We start from the raw sequence: 9,153 nt of genomic DNA, 5'->3' as shown, positions 1-9,153 counted from the left end.
CTGGCTCCTCTGTTCTTACCAAGAGGTTTTAATGTGCTGTTTCCTCTGGCAGTTGGCGTGTGCACTTTCAGAATCTGCTAGACTGCAAAACAAATACAAAATACACAGTGATAATGTCAGTGAGCTTGTCAGTGTTCACAAGAGTAATTCAGTGCTTAAGAGCATCATGCATTAGAGCTAGAGGTAAGGACAAACATTCCTATCAGCTGTGAGAAATCAAGCATTCAACAACATGTCATTTGGATTACTAAAAAAGTAGGTGGAGTCCTAATTACCATAATACAAGGGCATTTGTTTTCTTAATCACGGCCCTGAAATTGCACTGAGAGCAGGCTGATAGTCTCACAGTCCTTGTGTCTTCAGGTTGAATTGCATCTCTAAATCGCCCACTGTGATAGATGTGTGCCCTGTGGAAGACTGATATCCTGTCCAGGCTGAATTCTGCCTTGTGTTGGCTGTCTGCTGGGTTAGGTTTCAACTTGACTCTATTGGACTTAGCCATTATTAAAAATGGACGGATCGACATTGCACCTGTTGTTCAACATAATCTCCCCGTACAGAAATACACTTGTCCATCTCACTAAGAGTTTCCACATTTCTGTGGTAAAGAATTCCTTTAGGTTGATGTCATGGTCACAACTGTTCAGGTACCCTTGCTGCTTCATTACTACAAAAGCGCTTACCTTGTAATGTCTCTTGAAGTTACTCAAATATGAACACTAGTACCACCAGTAAGGTGGAACAAATACATTTCTGTACTTTTATGTTGAAACAGTTTTTTGTGACAGTGAAGTAAAATGTAATATAATAGCTTTGCAGGCTTTCTGTCCTTATTGATTGGACATCCTAACACATTAGCTGTTGTGCACTTGCAGTACCATAAGTTATGAGACAATATAATAGATTTCCACAATGTTATTTAAGTTTTTATTTAGAAGTCTTAGATCATGACTTAAGATTTCAGGTTGGTAAATACAGTACTACATATTAAGTTCAAGTTGTTTGCAACAGGAGGTCTTACCTGTGTAAGAGTGAGAAAGTGCAGATTGTGTATGAGCAAATATGGGAAAAAGAGCATTTACAGTACACTAGCACCAACAAGATTCTTTAAGGGTGGATAGTATTATCATCCCTGATTTAATCTTTTTTTGCACACAGTATGTGGGTAATAGCTGTTTATGATTTTAGCGTACTTGTTCAGACATGCCTTTTTCCTTATAGAAAAAATCTGGACCCTTTTAGACATCCATTTTGTGATTTCCAATAGGAAGGCCTTTGATAATGATCTCACTCTTGGGTACGAACGTGTAAAAGCAGATTAGTTAAACACAAAGGTGTTATATGTGATTTTCATCTTCCCAGCTCCCCACTCCAATATTCTCTAGGTACTCAAGAGAAAACAGCTTTAGTGATGCATATTCTTCGGAAACAATCAATGCATAAATTGAACAATTTGCACGAATCAAGATGTTCATATAAAAATCTTTTCACTATTTGTAATTAAAAAAATAGAATCGGAAGCGAGCAAATACTATTGCAAGGTATTATAGAAATCAAGCAGTTTTTCTTCTGAAATTACCCATATTTTATCAATTCTTCTTATATTACTGAACGTACAGTAGTGATACATCTGAACCGATTCTGCCAGAGCTTATAAAAAGACCTTTTGGCCATCTGCTGTGCTTGACACCAGTCTTAGAAACGAAATTTTAAGGACGAATATCATCGACACATCAGCCCCAAGCCGGATTCGTGTGTTGTGAGGCGATTACCATGCAGACTGGGACGCCGTTCATTTTAACCTCATGTTTCATACTAACCTGATGACTGAGAAACATATTTTTTTTTCCAGGACATTTTCACTTCGGGAATTATCTGTAATTTCAACAAACTGTATTGAAAATAGTTTTGGAACAGTAAAGGGATTTTTGTCTTTGCAGCGCCACCTACTGGTTTAGCTTTTAAAATCTTTACCTTTTTTAAAATCTGTTAAAAGCTTTCTTGTCCTGTAACCAACTACAGTATAATGAACGAATGTTTTTTTAGTATTCTGAGGTTTGAGTTATTTTTCTGTTTTACATGGTTTGTGTGGTTTTTCATGGGTGAGTAAATCCATGACTGAGACTTCGATATTTTTATCCTGACTGTGGTTTACTTTCGCTATGCGTGACTGAAAAGGAAATGTGCTTTATGTATAGGTGCAGTACATGTTTTCTAAGTAATGGTATTGGTCATTTGCTAGTTTCAAATCAGGACACAAATGAGGCTTTTAATTAATAGCTACAATAAGGCAACATTTCAGTAATCACACTGAGTGCTATTTCATTGTATAGTTCTATAATATTGACATTAAAAGCAGATTAGGTTTAATGAGCTGTTGAAATACATGACTTAACATAATAACTTGGGATTGCACTCGAATTATTCAGTACATATGCTGTATATATTTTTTATCACTGCATTTATAATTTTACTACTGCCATCTACTGGAATTGTTTGCCAGATTTTGCTTTAATCCACAGCATCAAAATCATCAGACAAAAAGTCCTCGTTCTGCACACAGTCGTGACAGTTCACATGTATATTTACACATCCTTGTTCAAAATGTGCTGTGTAGCTATGCTTTTAATACTGGTGTGATAGGTCTTGTATTTACTTACACTTATTTATTTACTTCATTTCAGTATTACACAGTGCAATTTATATGATAACATTCAATAGTTTATAGAGCTATAATCATATATGTATACTTATATAAGTATATATGAATGGGAAAAGAATATCTCAATATAAATATAAAACAGGATATACTGTACAATCCACAAAACGATAACCTATAGACTGTGAATGGCATCTGGTTATAAACGGTGTACTCCATTTGTTTTCTTATACTGTTACGCATGATATAAAGATTGGATTTTTTGTTTTTCCCAAAGATATAAGCTTTGTGAAATTTATTGTCTCTGAAAATGACAGTCTGTCTAAATACAATGTTGTTTTGGATCTGTTTCAGAGAGCAACAGGATTAAAGCTCTTGGGACAGAAAGGCTCCCGGTACTAGCTGGTTCACAAAATAAATGTGTATTGACAGTAATATGAGTTTCCCTGTCAGGTTAGGAAAGCAACTGACATAGTATTAACTGTTCAGCTAATGTACTGTTTTCCATTATCAGATCTTCAAAGAATCATCACTGATTCATGTGTGCTGTGCTGTTACTTACATGTTTAGATCAAACACAAATCTTCTCCAAGATAATGAAATAGGGATCTCCTGTAGCTTTGGATAAAGGTGTCAGGCACCTAAAAATACCTTTGATAAACTCCACAACCACATAGGCAGATAAACGTCAGTGCAAATCTGAGGGAAGTGGGGAATATACAGTATAATCTCACAATGGTTTCAGCACTGTACAGTTTATACATTTTCTATATGTATTTATTTCATCCTGATCACAAAGGGCACTGAAATGAATGCTTTAACACATACCTTGGGGATGAATAGAGGTGCGTTTTTCAGAATTGAAGGGGTCTTTATTCAGAATCTCACATCACATGTCTGCTGACTTTTGAGCTGTAATCCTTTTTAACATTTTGTGTTAATCAGAAATGCACATGCAAATGACAACAAGAAGAGGAATTACTGAATGTTTGTAAACATTGCTAAATTCTTAGCAATAGCATTACTGTCCTTTTCCTCTGCAGTAAAGCATATCCATGTGGGAGGTGTAGTTTTTTTTATCAAACAGCAGGAACAAGGCTGGGAAGATCCAAGTTAAAGTAGGAATCTCCTGCAAAATGCACAGGTTATGTTGATTTTGGCTTTAAACTGTAACATAATCTGCTACATTACTTGAATTCTGGGGTAAATCTAGTGTTAAGTTTCTCTCAAGTGTTCTAAAGCTGTAAACAGTATATTTTCTTTCTTCTACACATTCTTCACTTCATGGACTGTTTAATTTAAGAGTTAAATACAGTAGTACAAATGGTATACAGTATGTGTACTATGGACAATCAATAGCCACAAAGGTATTATTTCATTATAGTAAACTGTGAAATCAATTGCCTAAGGCCCAACTGTAAGAGTTATGTTTGTAAACAGCTGAACAGTATATTTACATTTAACCTATTAGGTTATATGAAAACTAAACATAGTTTTTAGAAAGTAATGGTATTCTACATTTAATTTCAGTTTATTTCAAATTGCACAGCATATGCTTTCCTGCACCCAATGAACCTAATGCAAAAATCCAGCACACTGTAGTGTAATATACTGTACCCATTAGGAGGTATATTATATAGAATAATGTTGTTTCATATGGCATTAGTTTTTTTTAAATCCTATTTCTTTTTAAAAGCCTAGTGCAAACTAGGCTAATTGTGTCATGAAATATCATACAGTTTTACATTATCATGTGTAATCATTTTTATGATTCTTTAGAAATACAAGGATTTGTGCCCAGAGTAGGATATAGCACCTTTGTGTTTAACTAATCAGTTTTTACATGTTCGTACCCAAGAGTGAGATCATTATTAAAGGCCTTCCTATTGGAAATCTAAAAGGGTCCAGATTTTTTCTATAAGGAAAAAGGCATGTCTGAACAAGTACGCTAAAATAATAAACAGCTATTACCCACATACTGTGTGCAAATGAAATTTAAACAGCAGTGATTTGAATTACTGACATATTCCATCTCTTGTCCCCAGGAAGTTATAGTTTACCCAGTGGCCTCCAATACTGTAACCATTCAATGAAGTCTCCGTTTTAAGATTGTATATTTCATCTGAATTTGTTTTCTAACAGACAAATGAAATCAGTACGTCCCACACAGATAATAAACTGACCCACGTCACACCAGTGGTTGGTTGCAAGGGCAGGTGTTTGATCTGCTAATTAACTGCAGAATTCTCTTCTGCAATACTGCTAAATTGTTTTTAGCTCCTGTATGTCATGAAATGAAGTCAGTGATGAAAGGCATGTAATTATTCTATGGCAACGAAGGGTCTGAACCAGCTGCAGCAATGTGAGGCCATACAAGACAGGATGTTGCATTGCTGATGGATTTCCACAAAAAAAACATTGCTAATGGGGCACAATGACCGAATTATAGAGTGTGCAGGAGAGAGAACAACATCATTCACATTTCTTCATTTTTATCCATGTAATCACTAATCACTGACAGTGTTGAATACATGAACAAACCATGTCTACTCCTTTATAATTTACTAAACAGGCTGCTCATTATGTTCTCCTTTTATTAGGAAATCTACTATCTATATACAGTAGATATTTATTTAGTTACAGTTGCAGGCTCCATCCTAAATGAAAACTTCTTAAAAGCAAGGGGTTGAATGTTTAAATTTGTCAGTAGTGCCTGTAATGAAGTATGTGTCCTCACTGAGGTTCAGTTTAAGTGGACGTGCCGTGCATCAGAATCTTCTCTTTTCTATGAAATAATGATTTTACAGTGCATCTGCCGCCCTGTGTGTTCTGTTCAAAAATAAGAAACGTCTCAGAAGAAACGACAAGCGCACCAGAAAGGCCACAGAATCCTTCTGTCCTGCTACAGATAACGTACTGTAGCAGGAATCGAAGAATGAACGCTAAATTTTCTAACAACAAAACATATCCAGACATACTAACAAGTCATTTTGGTTGGCAAAACAGTGGAGTCTCAGGACAGTGTGGCTTGCTTTATGGTACAGTACGTATAGAACAAAAGCAAAACATACAGTATATGGGAAAAATTTACCTTCTGTTACTGCAGGTCTTAGTCCTACAGGAGTTAGAAACCAAGAGACAGGTTATACTGCTGTGTATCCCTATCAAAAGATCTAATAAAATAAATTGTTCCTGGTACAATGTGTTTCACAGAATTCTTTCTTTCAGCTTGATGTAAAGTCATCAACCTGAGCTCAATAAAATTGTGTCCTTCAGTAAGTGGTTATTAGTCATTTATTCAAATAAGATACAACTTATTAGTACTGTTTTAGCAGTAATTTTTAAATAATGAAATCAGACAAATTTGCATCTGGCATGTCTTAAAATTTTCAGGTCTTTTATTGTCCCTTGACTGAATTTTTGTCACGATCCTCATCCCTCCTTTTAAGTGCGCTCTGACCCCTTCGTATTTTAGTTGATTAGGTGCACCTGCCCCGTGTTTGTCCATCTTTATTTAAGCCTGCACTCCCGCTATTCCTGGCTCAGCACTGGGAGATGGACGCCCTGAAGCCCGCCTACCAGCGGGTCCAGGAGAGACCTGACGGCACAGGCTTCCTCAGGGCGTCCTGACCATCTGAGTCCAGGGCTCGGAGCGCCTGGCCTTGTTACCCTGGTTTTATTTCCTGTCCCTGTTCTGGATGAAATTCCAGATTTTGACCTTGTTTGTCTTGTCTTGTTTGATCCCCTGGTTCCTGGACTCTAGACTGCACCCCGGATTCACCCCTTGGACTGTTTGGACTTGTTTGCCTGCGCCATGCCCCCTGAGCACCAGATCACCGCCGTCATGCCTCCTTGTCTGTCCACATGTCCTGATCCTCTATGTCTCTTCCCTGTTGTCCTTCTCCACTTACTTCTGGATTATACCGTCTGCATAGGGTCCTGAACTACGCTTCCTTATTAGATTTTGTTATGAGCTATATTCCAGAAATTTAAAATGCAGCAAGTAATAGAATACCAGCTGTAACATAAGTTAAACCTTAAAATTTAGACAGGAGCAATCAATGAATGAGTTACAGTATATCGTACATTCATTTAAACTGATGGACACTGGCATCATGGCAAGACACTGATATCTTAGGACACTGACACAACCTGAAAATAGGAAAATATATCACTACTCCACAAATGATGTCAGCATAGGACAGAACATATGAATAATTTATAAAAGTGTACTATTAAAACCTTGTATACAGTATTTAATATTGTGTCGAATTGTAGTCACCATGATATTGCTGATCTGGAATCAGTCCAGAGAAGAGCAAAGAGATACTGTACATCCCGGAGCTTAAGGGACTGTCCTGCACTATCAATCACAGTAGGTCTTGACCAGAGAAGGTAATAAGAAAGGATACAGCTTTTCAAAATACTCACAGGTGTAGGCCAAATCAATCCAGCACATTTCTTCAAAATGAACAGTGAAACCTGAACACACAGGACACAAGTGCAAATTATTTTAAAGTGCTTTTAAAAATGACAACAGGAAGCACTTCTTTACCCCACAGGGATTTTCATGAAAGGGCTGGATTAGATCCGTGGACCTACTGATACCAAATGGCCTCCTCTCGTCTGTAACTGTTCTTATCTTTCTTAACAAGTCAAGTCACTGGGGTCCCATGTCTTTAGGTGTTTACACTTTGAATGTAAATAAACTATTCCATGCTGAAAAGAAAAGAGACTCGGCGTTTCGACTGTGGAGCTCAAATGTTATCTCTTCTCTTTTCAGCATGGAATAAACCTTTACCTGTTCCTTTGCAGCCTATGCATGCTGATGCAGTTGTCTATTTGTAAATAATAAATTCCAAATTGATCTGCATCATTTTTACCAAGCTGTTAGCACATTTTTTACTGGTAACTATGTTGATCTGCGATGGACTGGCGTCCCATCCAGGGCGTACCCTGCCTTGCGCCCATTGCTCGCTGGGAAAGGCTCAGGCTGCTCCGCAACCCTTAATTGGAAAAAGTGGTTAGAAAATAGACATTCGGATGGAACAGTATTAATGTTTGAAGAGTTAAAGAATTAAATGTGAACTATCGATGTTTACACAAGTTGTTGCTTTAAAGCTTGTAGTCATGACACTTTGAAGTAGCATACATTTTGTCACGCCTTTTAGCTGGACAGTGATCCAAAGCACAATGTCAAAGCTACACTGGACACAGTGAAGAAAACAAAAGTGGATGTCCTTCAGTGACACAGGTCTGGAATTATTTTGAGAATCTGTGTAAATCAGTGCAACTCACCTGGCCAGTCTCAATCATTGTAAGACCCTCTATCGTAGCTCACACGTATTTAAGAAAAATTAACACATTCAATTTTTAAAATTTGTTAAAGCACTACATTTATGAAATTGAAGTACTGTACGCACTGGTGCACACAAACAGGCAAAGCTTTAATTGGCATCATAAAAGTGATGAACTGGTAGAAAATTTAACTTTTTATGCATTTAATTAGGGTTAAAGCCTTGCTCCCAAAAGTCAAAGGCATTAGTGAGCTGCATTAACATGATTATACTTACAGTTTGCATTGAAAGAGAAATTATCTTGGGGTCTATGCTGAACTAAAATATTCATGAAACTGAAGTAAGATGACAATTAAATTGTTATCAGAAAAAAGTGCCAGTGAGTTAGCTTCCACACAAAAGAAAATCTAGATAAAGCACTCAGAGTGCTTACTCGACTGGAATAGTCTTTTTCAGAGGTTATAAAACAGTGTAATGAGCTAAGCGGGAATACATTTTGAATACGGGAAGCTCTTAAGCCATTATCATTAGCTATTTTTGTCTCTTTCTCAGTTAGATGCTGCATGTTTGTGATGAATAAAGTGATCCCCTTCCACAGTATATGTAAAGCTCTTTGGGCTCCTTTGGAAGTAAAAGCATTATATATAAATCAAAATAATTATCTCATGTGAAGAACCTTTAGAGAGGTAACATCTCATCTCAAGATCATTTCAGTACAATAAGCATATACAGCATGCTGCATGATTAATATCATTTATACAATGTACATTTTGTGAGTCTACTACATTTTTATTTAAAGTAGAAAGTAAATTGAGTTCTTTTATATAAGCAAAAATGTAAATTGGTGTGGTATTCTCAATGAAAACAATGTTTCTTAACCAAAGTGGCTTCTTGTTGGATACAGTAGTCTCCCGTATGTTCATCAAGGAGGGTATTTGAGATTATTTTGGATAATATTTCCACTGATAAAGAGCACAGGGGTAAGCAATATTGTAACTTGTTGGAATACTGGCCTCATTCACACATTGGATTAATTCATGAAGAAGGGAGGCACATTCTAAACTATTTGCCTTTTATCCATGTGTTTATAGGCTGGTCAAAACCCAATAGTCTGGCTGATGTACAAGGTGCCTCACTCACCAGTGCCTCTCTTAGATTACTCCTGGCATTTCCGCAGACAGAACTTCAATCCCAGAA

Source organism: Lepisosteus oculatus, chromosome 6, assembly GCF_040954835.1.
Source record: "Lepisosteus oculatus isolate fLepOcu1 chromosome 6, fLepOcu1.hap2, whole genome shotgun sequence".
Taxonomy (NCBI): Eukaryota; Metazoa; Chordata; class Actinopteri; order Semionotiformes; family Lepisosteidae; genus Lepisosteus; species Lepisosteus oculatus.
The sequence above is the reverse complement of the archived record's forward strand: the minus strand, read 5'-3'. Positions refer to the sequence as shown.